At 40.4% G+C, this 14,689-nt stretch overlaps 1 protein-coding gene across 1 annotated transcript in view; it reads right to left on the reverse strand.

Annotated features, from left to right (window-relative positions):
• The window catches only part of RRAGD (Ras related GTP binding D), a 59,369-nt gene that overhangs the window by 2,107 nt on the left and 42,573 nt on the right, over positions 1 to 14,689 (reverse strand). The window lies entirely within an intron of this gene.

Genomic DNA, 14,689 nt, shown 5'->3' on the forward strand with positions numbered 1-14,689 from the left:
TAACAAATTTACCCTAGTCTGTGTGTCTGTCTTTGTGTGTGTGTGTTAGGGAATTTAGACTGTAAGCCCCAATGGGGTAGGGACTAATGCTGCAGAATTAGTGGCACTATATAAATAAATGGTGATGATGATGTTCATGATAAATTAGACACAGTGGACCTGATTAATCAAGGCAGGTATCTGCCGATTTAGAGCGTATTGTACGTAAAATCACTCTGTACATGTCCAGAACCGGTAGATGTGTATGTGAACGCAGCCCTGTACACTCCATCTTCAAACACAAATGACAGTTATGTCAGCCTATGATTTCGGGGAGTGAACGGGAAGGGGAGTGTGTTGCCCTAGTCAATATACAGTAGTAATGTGCCAAACTCAAGCGCAAGCAGCCAGGTCTGCATAAAGCTCTTAGCGTCTCAAAGTTACTTGTTTTTCTACCGTATCACTTGCTCCAGCTATAAGGCTAGTCTAAGCCCTGATCAGTAGTGATGACAGTCTCGTATGAATGCTATAACATGTGCTTGCAACCAGGAGCAACTGTAAAAATGTATTTTATGTTAAGCAGACATTAAAAACTAGAGATGGTCACTGACCCCCGTGTTTTGGTTTTGGATTCGGTTTTGGATCTGGATTACCGTCGTGTTTTGGTTTTGGTTTTGGTTTTGAAAAAACCGCCATTGCGTGTTTTGGTTTTGGTTTTGGTTTTGTTTGGTTTTGTTTTGCTATTTTTTTTGGAAAATCCATGTTTTTGGGCCTAAATTAACCCAATTTAGTGCTCCAACTGTTTTAGAGACAAGTAATCTAATTGTTGAGGTAATAAATCATCCAAAAAAACAGTTTAATTCTTCGTTGGTAGGCCTTCATTTATTCTACACACAAAACAGATTGTCTTCCTCTCCATCTATGCATATTGGCAATGCAGCCATCATCTTTGGATGTATATTACACCCTACACTTATAGTTAAATATGTAAAGAAATGGAAAAAGACAGTTTGCTTTCTGTCTCTATAGGCCCCCCTCCACTTTTTTAAAAAAAACTAAAAATTCAGCCATTATAGACTGTACAATATTAATTGACATGGAGAAAGCCAGTTTGGTTTCTGTCTCTCTAGGCCCCCCTCCACTTGTATAAAATACCAAAAAATCCAGCCGTTATAGACTGTACAATATAAATTGACATGGAGAAAGCCAGTTTGGTTTCTGTCTCTCTAGGCCCCCCTCCACTTGTATAAAATACTAATAAATTCAGCCGTTATATACTGTACAATATAAATTGAAATGGACAAAGGCAGTTTGGTATCTGTCTGCATCAGATCCTCTCTCCACTAGGAGTAAAATAGAAAACTATTTAGCCTTTATATAATCTAGAATATAAATAGAAATTGAGAAAGGCAATTTGGTATCTGTCTGCATCATAATCATCAACATCATCATTAGCGCCCTCGTCGCCTACACAAATCTCCCCCTCATCCTCTTCTAATTCCAAAGTGGCATCCTCAAATTGGGTATCACCGGCTACACTCGGGCTATTAAGGCACACATCAGCAGAATGCTCACGATTAGACATCCCACTGTTGGATGGACTCTCCACAGGGATTGTTGTCATTTGTGAATCAGAGCAAATATTCTCCTGTAATGCCTCACTGTTATCTTGCAGCTCGGCTTTGACGCGTAACAGTAGTTGTGCACCAATTGTAGGCTGGGTAAATTTTTGGGATCTGCCACTAATAGCCAAAGGTGAAGGCCTCATTCTCTCTTTGCCACTGCGTGTGTAGAATGGCATGCTTGCAAAAAAAATTTTATCGTCACTTAACTTTTGCTCAGTTACACTTCTTTTTCGCTTCAATACAGTAATTTTTTTTTGGGTTTTTGTTTTTTGCACTAATTTGAAAACACTCTGTTGTTTGACATCGCCTTGGCCAGATGACGTACTGGGAACACTAACATCAGGACTGGTGACAGAACCTGGTTGCTCATTCAGATCATATGTGGACTGCTTTGAATCCATTCTGAGCGCAAACCACTGGGGAGTGCTAAAAATTATTTAGTAGATACTGCTGACAGATATGACTTTTGACAGCCAGAAATATTAATGCACAATTAGGGAGGACACCCCAAAAGCACTGAGGAGTGCTAAAAATTATTTAGTAGATACTGCTGACAGATATGACTTTTGACAGCCAGAAATATTTATGCACAATTAGGGAGGACACCCCAAAAGCACTGAGGAGTGCTAAAAATTATTTAGTAGATACTGCTGACAGATATGACTTTTGACAGCCAGAAATATTAATGCACAATTAGGGAGGACACCCCAAAAGCACTGAGGAGTGCTAAAAATTATTTAGTAGATACTGCTGACAGATATGACTTTTGACAGCCAGAAATATTTATGCACAATTAGGGAGGACACCCCAAAAGCACTGAGGAGTGCTAAAAATTATTTAGTAGATACTGCTGACAGATATGACTTTTGACAGCCAGAAATATTAATGCACAATTAGGGAGGACACCCCAAAAGCACTGAGGAGTGCTAAAAATTATTTAGTAGATTCTGCTGACAGTTATGACTTTTGACAGCCAGAAATATTAATGCACAATTAGGGAGGACACCCCAAAAGCACTGAGGAGTGCTAAAAATTATTTAGTAGATACTGCTGACAGATATGACTTTTGACAGCCAGAAATATTAATGCACAATTAGGGAGGACACCCCAAAAGCACTGAGGAGTGCTACAAATTATTTAGTAGATACTGCTGACAGATATGACTTTTGACAGCCAGAAATATTAATGCACAATTAGGGAGGACACCCCAAAAGCACTGAGGAGTGCTACAAATTATTTAGTAGATACTGCTGACAGATATGACTTTTGACAGCCAGAAATATTAATGCACAATTAGGGAGGACACCCCAAAAGCACTGAGGAGTGTTACAAATTATTTAGTAGATACTGCTGACAGAAATGACTTTTGACAGCCAGAAATATTAATGCACAATTAGGGAGGACACCCCAAAAGCACTGAGGAGTGCTACAAATTATTTAGTAGATACTGCTGACAGATATGACTTTTGACAGCCAGAAATATTAATGCACAATTAGGGAGGACACCCCAAAAGCACTGAGGAGTGCTAAAAATTATTTAGTAGATACTGCTGACAGATATGACTTTTGACAGCCAGAAATATTAATGCACAATTAGGGAGGATACCCCAAAAGCACTGAGGAGTGCTAAAAATTATTTAGTAGATTCTGCTGACAGTTATGACTTTTGACAGCCAGAAATATTAATGCACAATTAGGGAGGACACCCCAAAAGCACTGAGGAGTGCTAAAAATTATTTAGTAGATACTGCTGACAGATATGACTTTTGACAGCCAGAAATATTAATGCACAATTAGGGAGGACACCCCAAAAGCACTGAGGAGTGCTACAAATTATTTAGTAGATACTGCTGACAGATATGACTTTTGACAGCCAGAAATATTAATGCACAATTAGGGAGGACACCCCAAAAGCACTGAGGAGTGCTACAAATTATTTAGTAGATACTGCTGACAGATATGACTTTTGACAGCCAGAAATATTAATGCACAATTAGGGAGGACACCCCAAAAGCACTGAGGAGTGCTACAAATTATTTAGTAGATACTGCTGACAGAAATGACTTTTGACAGCCAGAAATATTAATGCACAATTAGGGAGGACACCCCAAAAGCACTGAGGAGTGCTACAAATTATTTAGTAGATACTGCTGACAGATATGACTTTTGACAGCCAGAAATATTAATGCACAATTAGGGAGGACACCCCAAAAGCACTGAGGAGTGCTAAAAATTATTTAGTAGATACTGCTGACAGATATGACTTTTGACAGCCAGAAATATTAATGCACAATTAGGGAGGACACCCCAAAAGCACTGAGGAGTGCTAAAAATTATTTAGTAGATTCTGCTGACAGTTATGACTTTTGACAGCCAGAAATATTAATGCACAATTAGGGAGGACACCCCAAAAGCACTGAGGAGTGCTAAAAATTATTTAGTAGATACTGCTGACAGAAATGACTTTTGACAGCCAGAAATATTAATGCACAATTAGGGAGGACACCCCAAAAGCACTGAGGAGTGCTACAAATTATTTAGTAGATATTGCTGACAGATATGACTTTTGACAGCCAGAAATATTAATGCACAATTAGGGAGGACACCCCAAAAGCACTGAGGAGTGCTACAAATTATTTAGTAGATACTGCTGACAGATATGACTTTTGACAGCCAGAAATATTAATGCACAATTAGGGAGGACACCCAAAAGCACTGAGGTGTGCTACAAATTATTTAGTAGATACTGCTGACAGATATGACTTTTGACAGCCAGAAATATTAATGCACAATTAGGGAGGACACCCCAAAAGCACTGAGGAGTGCTACAAATTATTTAGTAGATACTGCTGACAGATATGACTTTTGACAGCCAGAAATATTAATGCACAATTAGGGAGGACACCCCAAAAGCACTGAGGAGTGCTACAAATTATTTAGTAGATACTGCTGACAGATATGACTTTTGACAGCCAGAAATATTAATGCACAATTAGGGAGGACACCCCAAAAGCACTGAGGAGTGCTAAAAATTATTTAGTAGATACTGCTGACAGATATGACTTTTGACAGCCAGAAATATTAATGCACAATTATGGGGGACACCCCAAAAGCGCTGGGGAGTGCCAAATATGAAGAAAAAATAATAAACCTCTATCCTCCTCTCTGCACTAGCGATTTTGGTTAGAGCAATTGCAAGAACAATATTGTATTCTCTGTCCCTGCTCTAATTAGCCTATGACTACACCCTGCTCTCTCCCTCTGTCAAATGGCGATGGATTGCTGTGGAGGCGTGTATTTATAAAGTTGAAGTATCGCGAGAACCGAGCCCCGAGTTCCGACGACGTCACAATGACGTTCGGCCTCGATTTGGATTCGGAATGGGCGGGAGAGTACCGAGCTGCTCAGCTCGGTACTCGGATACCCAAAGTTCGGGTGGGTTCGGTTCTCGGAGAACCGGACCCGCCCATCTCTATTAAAAACATTATAATACCAGAATTTCATGAGTTAATTTTATTTTTTTAACTGTTTGATCATTAATGCCTTTATTATTAACAGGTGGCATTAATTACATATATATATTTTTCTGTGTGTTCTTTGGTTTATTTATATTCATTTTACCATCAAGACCAGAGTTGGAACTACACAGAAAAAAAGCACTCCAGTCCACTAATACATTATATTGTTGAATTAAAAATCAACATATATTTTCTCATTCTCTGGCAAAAAAGCCTTTATTCCAGAGATTTATGTTGGCGAAATATTAAAAATAAAGAGAGATATGTGAATGAAGAAAGGAAATCTTGGGGGTATTAAAAACAAAGGGACCCTTCCACAGAAGCCAAAACAATATTGAGGAGAGGAATTAATACTCTACATTTTTGGTAATATGTCTTGGTTAACCCATATCGATCATATTGCGGGTATCATCATAACAGAGACCTTAATATGTCTGTTACTTTATTCATTTTCAATTCCTTCACGAAAATCGCTGAAATTTGGCACATCAGCTGTCTGTAATTTACAATAAAAAAAAATTTTTACAAAATAAATCTTTTATTGTTCTGTATGTTTGTTCTTAGTTAGCAATAGACAGACAATCACTGCTCAAAATCATTAGTATGTTATATACTGTCAATTGCCAAAAAGCAGAATCTAAATTTGTTTGATATCATTATGATAGAACTGACCTGTATGGGTGTTAAGAGCCGCCACAGCTCGTTGTGCAGACTGCGTCCTGGCCTTCGCCATGACAACCGGATGTCACTTCTGGTTTTGTCGTCCAGACCATTACCTAGTCAATGGGATGCTCCTCATTCCATTAAACTTGCAGCGCTTCCCGAGAGGTGTGCAGTCGGGTGCGTGTGCATTTCACGTATATTAATTAAGCAGCCCCTAGGACTAATTATAATATGCCTGACCCTGGTCCATTATTGGATGCATTTAGTATTTAAGGCAGGGAGGGCCTAGCCTCCCTGCTGGTTATAGCGTCTGTGTGCTGCACAAATTGCTGACCAGCTCTGTCCTCTTCTGTAGATACTCTACATTAGACCTGATACCTGTTATGACCTTTGGCTTTGTGTCTGACCCTGCTTATACACGGATTGCCCCTGACCTCTGCCTGTTTGCTGGATTACACCTGCTTGCTGCCAGCCCTGACCTTTTGGCATGTCCCTAACCACTCTACCTGCTCCTGTCTTGGCTTCCGCCTCCTACTTACCTGCTGCGGTTTTGTAAATAAGCTTACACTACTACGGCTGCTAAAGGTGAAGACCTCTGTCCTCTGTTCTGTAAGTTTATTTTAATAGCCACAAGCCATAACAATGGGTGCCAATTGTAAAAAAATATGCATTAAAAATTCTTTTGATCTACTGTATTTTCCCACTACATGGTTCTATTATGCAAATTCATAAGTTTTGTCTTTCATCTTAGGCGTCAATATACTGCTATATGTTATTTGATACAGTGTGTATGTTGCATAACTGAAATAATATGGATAGGGATATTATGTGGTTAGTTATTATTAGAGATGGGCGGGTCCGGTTCTCCGAGAACCGAACCCACCCGAACTTTGGGTATCCGAGTACCGAGCTGAGCAGCTCGGTACTCTCCCGCCCATTCCGAATCCAAATCGAGGCCGAACGTCATTGTGACGTCGTCGGATCTCGGGACTCGGTTCTCGCGATACTTCAACTTTATAAATACACGCCTCCACAGCAATCCATCGCCATTTGACAGAGGGAGAGAGCAGGGTGTAGTCATAGGCTAATTAGAGCAGGGACAGAGAATACCATATTGTTCTTGCAATTGCTCTAACCAAAATCGCTAGTGCAGAGAGGAGGATAGAGGTTTATTATTTTTTCTTCATATTTGGCACTCCCCAGCGCTTTTGGGGTGTCCCCCATAATTGTGCATTAATATTTCTGGCTGTCAAAAGTCATATCTGTCAGCAGTATCTACTAAATAATTTGTAGCACACCTCAGTGTTTTTGGGGTGTCCTCCCTAATTGTGCATTAATATTTCTGGCTGTCAAAAGTCATATCTGTCAGCAGTATCTACTCAATAATTTTTAGCACTCCTCAGTGTTTTTGGGGTGTCCTCCCTAATTGTGCATTAATATTTCTGGCTGTCAAAAGTCATATCTGTCAGCAGTATCTACTCAATAATTTGTAGCACTCCTCAGTGTTTTTGGGGTGTCCTCCCTAATTGTGCATTAATATTTCTGGCTGTCAAAAGTCATATCTGTCAGCAGTATCTACTCAATAATTTTTAGCACTCCTCAGTGTTTTTGGGGTGTCCTCCCTAATTGTGCATTAATATTTCTGGCTGTCAAAAGTCATATCTGTCAGCAGTATCTACTCAATAATTTTTAGCACTCCTCAGTGTTTTTGGGGTGTCCTCCCTAATTGTGCATTAATATTTCTGGCTGTCAAAAGTCATATCTGTCAGCAGTATCTACTCAATAATTTTTAGCACTCCTCAGTGTTTTTGGGGTGTCCTCCCTAATTGTGCATTAATATTTCTGGCTGTCAAAAGTCATATCTGTCAGCAATATCTACTCAATAATTTTTAGCACTCCTCAGTGTTTTTGGGGTGTCCTCCCTAATTGTGCATTAATATTTCTGGCTGTCAAAAGTCATATCTGTCAGCAGTATCTACTCAATAATTTTTAGCACTCCTCAGTGTTTTTGGGGTGTCCTCCCTAATTGTGCATTAATATTTCTGGCTGTCAAAAGTCATATCTGTCAGCAGTATCTACTCAATAATTTTTAGCACTCCTCAGTGTTTTTGGGGTGTCCTCCCTAATTGTGCATTAATATTTCTGGCTGTCAAAAGTCATATCTGTCAGCAGTATCTACTCAATAATTTTTAGCACTCCTCAGTGTTTTTGGGGTGTCCTCCCTAATTGTGCATTAATATTTCTGGCTGTCAAAAGTCATATCTGTCAGCAGTATCTACTCAATAATTTTTAGCACTCCTCAGTGTTTTTGGGGTGTCCTCCCTAATTGTGCATTAATATTTCTGGCTGTCAAAAGTCATATCTGTCAGCAGTATCTACTCAATAATTTTTAGCACTCCTCAGTGTTTTTGGGGTGTCCTCCCTAATTGTGCATTAATATTTCTGGCTGTCAAAAGTCATATCTGTCAGCAGTATCTACTCAATAATTTTTAGCACTCCTCAGTGTTTTTGGGGTGTCCTCCCTAATTGTGCATTAATATTTCTGGCTGTCAAAAGTCATATCTGTCAGCAGTATCTACTCAATAATTTTTAGCACTCCTCAGTGTTTTTGGGGTGTCCTCCCTAATTGTGCATTAATATTTCTGGCTGTCAAAAGTCATATCTGTCAGCAGTATCTACTCAATAATTTTTAGCACTCCTCAGTGTTTTTGGGGTGTCCTCCCTAATTGTGCATTAATATTTCTGGCTGTCAAAAGTCATATCTGTCAGCAGTATCTACTCAATAATTTTTAGCACTCCCCAGTGGTTTGCGCTCAGAATGGATTCAAAGCAGTCCACATATGATCTAAATGAGCAACCAGGTTCTGTCACCAGTCCTGATGTTAGTGTTCCCAGTACGTCATCTGGCCAAGGCGATGTCAAACAACAGAGTGTTTTCAAATTAGTGCAAAAAACAAAAACCAAAAAAAAATTTACTGTATTGAAGCGAAAAAGAAGTGTAACTGAGCAAAAGTTAAGTGACGATAAAAAAAAAATTGCAAGCATGCCATTCTACACACGCAGTGGCAAAGAGAGAATGAGGCCTTCACCTTTGGCTATTAGTGGCAGATCCCAAAAAGTTACCCAGGCTACAATTGGTGCACAACTACTGTTACGCGTCAAAGCTGAGCTGCAAGATACCAGTGAGGCATTACAGGAGAATATTTGCTCTGATTCACAAATGACAACAATCCCTGTGGAGAGTCCATCCAACAGTGGGATGTCTAATCGTGAGCATTCTGCTGATGTGTGCCTTAATAGCCCGAGTGTAGCCGGTGATACCCAAATTGAGGATGCCACTTTGGAATTAGAAGAGGATGAGGGGGAGATTTGTGTAGGCGACGAGGGCGCTAATGAGGATGTTGATGAGGATGAGGTTGTTTGTGTAAGTCCTGCACCAGTGGCAGCAGTTCTGGCACGTGACAAGAAAAAGGCCATTGTCATGCCTGGGCATAAAACAAAAAAATCCACTTCTTATGTGTGGAATTATTTCTACCCAAATCCAGACAACAATTGTATAGCCATTTGTAGTGTATGTGAAGCCACAGTCAGTCGAGGGAGGGACCTTAACCATCTTGGAACCTCGTCTATGTTACGCCATTTAACGAGAGTTCATGGCAAAGTGTTGGGAAAAGCTGAAAGTTCTTCCCAAAAGAATACAAGCACTCCCTCATCAGCTAAGACCCTCCGCTCACCGACATACCGACGGCTACAAAATACACCCACCACACCATCCTCATCAATATCCTCAGTAGCGCTCGGAGTTAGCCCGGCATCCCACTTAAGGCTGGATGACTCCGGCACTATTATTGATTCCTCTGAAGAAAGCGTTAGTCCTGCTGCTGCTGTTGCTGCTGCTGGGGGTGAATCGTCATCCCAGAGGCAGGTGAATAAAATGAGCAGTCCTACATTTCAGCAATTAACTGTGAAACAATCATTTGCGAGGGGAAGCAAATATGACAGCAGTCACCCAGTCGCCAAGCGAATCACAGACGCCATGGCTGCAATGTTAGTGTTAGATCTGCGTCCAATCTCCACAATAAACGCAGCTGGTTTTTCACAGTTAATTGAGGTTTTGTGTCCGCGTTACAGAATTCCATCGCGACACCATTTCTCCCGTAAAGCTATTCCACAACTATACCAAAAAGTGTGTAAAAATGTAGAGATTGCGCTGAAAAATGCCATTCTGCCCACTGTTCACTTAACCACAGATATGTGGACAAGTGGAAGTGGCCAAACCAAAGACTATATGACTGTGACAGCCCACTGGGTTGGTCATTCACCTTCACCAGCAGGAACAGCAGCAGCATGTACACCACTACGTAACATTTGTCACAGGCAGGCCACTCTTTGTATCACCGGCTTCACTAACAGGCATACGGCTGACAATTTGTTACGCAAACTGAGAGATGTGATTGATGCATGGCTTATACCACTCGGACTCTCCCCAGGGTATGTCATTTCAGATAACGCCAACAATATAGTGCGAGCATTACAGCTGGGTGATTTCCAACATATTCCCTGTTTTGCTCACACCATCAACTTGGTGGTGCAGAGCTTCCTACGAAATAACCGTGAGGTGCAGGAGATGCTTTCGGTGGCCCGTAAAATTTCAGGCCATTTCAGGCATTCAGCCACAGCATGTAGGAGATTACAGCAGCTCCAAGAGCAGTTTAACTTGCCCTGCCACCAACTTAAGCAAGAGGTGGTAACTCGGTGGAATTCCACCCTGTACATGCTTCAGAGGATGGAGGAACAGCGCAAAGCCATCCAAGCATATTGCACAAGTCATGACATTGGGAAAGGAGGGGGGATGTATTTCACTCTTGCACAGTGGGGAATCCTTTCAGTGCTGTGCAAGGTGCTGAAACCATTTGAAGTTGTGACATGTGAGGTCAGTGCAGACTCTGCTAGTTTGAGCCAAGTCATTCCTTTAATTAGACTATTGGAAAAGCAGCTTGAGAAAATGAAGGAGGAGCTGAAAGCAAGCAATTCAGCAAAGTATGTTGGCCTTGTCGATCAAGTACTTAATTCGCTTCACAATGATCCTCGAGTTATTAAGATCTTGAACTCGGATCAGTACGTTTTGGCCACTGTGCTTGATCCAAGGTTTAAAACCTACATTGAGTCTTTACTTGTAAATGAGCGAGATGTGAACTTTTGCAAGGAGCTATTGCTCAGCAAGTTGGCCGCTGAACTGGGCCTCGGCTTGACGACGTGTCCTCCTTCACTTTCTCAAGCTGTTGCTCGTAAAAAATTAAATTTCCAAAAAAGAAGCAGGGAAGACACAGGGGGCAGACGAGAACAATTTAACATCTGGGCTGGTTTGAAGGATTTTTCAAAAAAATGTGTCACTTTGCCCATAACTCCATCCAATATGAGTATAAACATGCAAAGGATGGTGGAGGATTACTTTCAAGAGGTAGTTGATATGGAAATGTCAGACAGTCCCTTTCCTTACTGGGAAGAAAAGCAGGCCATTTGGAAACCCATGTACAAACTTGCTTTGCAATACCTAAGCTGCCCACCCTCCAGTGTGTACTCTGAACGAGTGTTCAGCACAGCAGGGAACTTAGTCAGTGATCGCCGTAGAAGGTTACTTCCCAAAAATGTGGAGAAAATGATGTTTATAAAAATGAACTACATCTTCCACGAGGAAGGCCTTCACCATCCAAGACATCCAAGCACTGACTGTTCTCTAATGGCGGATTCAAGCGGCGATGAATTGATAGTCTGTGATGATGACGTACACACTGATGAGGGTGAGGATGAAGCTGAAGATGATGCCGATAACATCTTTTTAAAACTTTCTATGTAAGTGTAGGGTGCAATCTACCCCCAAAGAGGAAAGGGACTTGTGGCATTTCCATATCACATACCATCTTGAAAGGCTGCTGTTAGGGCAATTTATCCTTAAGGGTAGGGTGTCATAGACAGAGTGACCCTAAACTGGCTTTGTCCATTTTTCATAATATTGTACAGTCTATAATGGCTGAATTTTTTAGTATTTTATACAAGTGGAGGGGGGCCTAGAGAGACAGAAACCAAACTGGCTTTCTCCATGTCAATTAATATTGTACAGTCTATAATGGCTGAATTTTTTGGTATTTTATACAAGTGGAGGGGGGCCTAGAGAGACAGAGTGACCCCAAACTGTCTTTCTCTATGTCAATTAATATTGTACAGTCTATAATGGCTGAATTTTTTAGTATTTTATACAAGTGGAGGGGGGCCTAGAGAGACAGAAACCAAACTGGCTTTCTCCATGTCAATTAATATTGTACAGTCTATAATGGCTGAATATTTTGGTATTTTATACAAGTGGAGGGGGGCCTTGAGAGACAGAAACCAAACTGGCTTTTTCCATTTCTTTACATATTTAACTATAAGTGTAGGGTGTAATATACATTCAAAGACGATGGCTGCATTGCCAATATGCATAGATGGAGAGGAAGACAATCTGTTTTGTGTGTAGAATAGGCCTACCAACGAAGAATTAAACTGTTTTTTTGGATGATTTATTACCTCAACAATTAGATTACTTGTCTCTAAAACAGTTGGAGCACTAAATTGGGTTAATTTAGGCCCAAAAACATGGATTTTCCCAAAAAATAGCAAAACAAAACCAAACAAAACCAAAACCAAAACCAAAACACGCAATGGCGGTTTTGCAAAACCAAAACCAAAACCAAAACACGACGGTAATCCAGATCCAAAACCGAATCCAAAACCAAAACACGGGGGTCAGTGACCATCTCTAGTTATTATGTTTACGTTTTCGCGGGGAACGGGGCCAAAATGACGCGATTGGCCTCGCCTCGCCCCCTCCCACCCTCCAGTCACGCCCCCTCTCCCGGAAACAAACAAGTTTCCGGGAGTAGGCAAGTATGATGTAGTCTTAAAAAACACACTCTGCAGAGTTCTAAATAGTATCTCTACCAAATATATCCATTAGCAGATATACTGTTGCTAGGTAGCTTTGTGAGTGTAATCCTGTTATTCCATCATTATACACATAGAAAACATTATATGGAGCAGAAAATATTGTATGGATCTGGAATGATATGAACTCCAAAATAGGTTTTAATGGATTACATTCTCCCAACTAATGCTGTAAGTTCTTTGTTTATGTATTCATATTTCATGCTGACACAACCTCATATAGTCGAATACTTAACTGTATATTGGCATAGGAGTAGTCTTGGTATATCCACTGTTGATGCCCAAGTGTACTTATCTATTATTAGGGCATATTGGTTACCCAGACTGACTCCCTTTCCCTCCTAGATAAACTAGTATCTAATATGGCACTCAATATAGCAATCAAATAGGTCATACTCCGATAGCAATTGGTACAGCATATGCATCTTTATCTATAATGGAGTGGTAATTATGGTAGCAAAATAGGAACAGACTGTGCCAATGAACGTGGCCGAAAGGCTGCTGGTGGCTTCTATTTCCGGGTCCGAGACGTCACTCCTGATGTCATGACCCACCGTACATTTTGCTGTGAGCTTTCTCAAGAGTGAATTTATATTCCACATAGGTACTGGATGTATCGTGCTGTGTCTTGTGTAGTAGAGCACAGTAGACCTACACCCGAATTCAACAGCGCAAGTTTCTTGAGATCCATGCCTTGAAGAATTTGGGTGTGCGCAAAGCCAAAATATGTGCATTTAATACCAATCATAGGTTGCGCTCAGTATGCGTGACTTGATGAATCAGGCCCATTGTGTGTAATGCTGGAACAGCATCCTCCAATCACTTTAATGTCACACTGATGGTGAATATAATCAATTTAGAATGCCATTTTTTTGTGGTGTGAAAACTGCAGTTTTGTAAATCTCTTGTCTGACCTGGCCTAAAGATTATGTAGATTACGTTTTTAATTATTCACAGCAGGTTATGTTCGAAGCATTTCCCCTGTGTGAGAACATGTGGGATAATTATTGGGATTAATTACTTGGATTATTTCCCCTGTGCATGATTAAGGAAATCCTCAAATCAGAGCTCACATAATCAGAGCAAATAGGGCAGAATCAGAGCTAATAGGGCAGTTCCCTGGGGGCACAACCCTCTTGAGGTTTGTGGCCTAATGCAGGTGATATATCCGATATTTCTTGCGTTAGGCTTTTCTTAAATAGTCAATTTACTTAAAAATGAATAAACCATACGGAAAAAGCCATTTCCGCAGGGTTTCTACTGCTTAACTCAGGATCCTGGTTAGGCAGGGCTTTGGATGTCAATAAGCCAACTTACAGGCAGCCAGTGAAGGGAATGGAGAACTAGAGTTATGTGGCAGGAACAGAACTAGTTAGTTAACAGCCTGGCTGCTGCATTTTGCACCAACTGCAAGTGGTGCAGTTCTTTTTCGGAGAGACTAACGTAGAGTGCCTTTGCAGTAGTCCAAGTGCAAGGACACAAATGCATGTACGAGTGTAGAAAGATCTTCTAAGGGAATGAAATGCTTGATTCCTCAGATGAAATAACATATTTTATTTGTCTGCAATTTGGGAATAAGTAGGACAAATTGGAGATTTATTTTTTTTTCTATTGAAATTGTTATTCATCTTCATGTATCTTAGGAATTACAGATAACACTTTATTTCTAGGTTTTATTGCAGAGCTTCAAACAGCTCACATGTAATGCTTTGATCTGGATTAGCTCATACAAATGTGTTGCTATGAAATACAGATTATGTATTTTTAAAATAGTCTCATCTGTTTTCACTATCATTTTGTAGATTTTATCTTTTGTAGGAGTATGGATATTTGCAATTTTCATAAGAACAGAGTGATGCCTAATGTTACAAAATAAATCTTTTATGCTTTTAGTCTCATAGTTTAGAGGGAATTTAAATGTAA

The sequence above is a fragment of the Mixophyes fleayi genome, chromosome 3 (assembly GCF_038048845.1).
Source record: "Mixophyes fleayi isolate aMixFle1 chromosome 3, aMixFle1.hap1, whole genome shotgun sequence".
Taxonomy (NCBI): Eukaryota; Metazoa; Chordata; class Amphibia; order Anura; family Limnodynastidae; genus Mixophyes; species Mixophyes fleayi.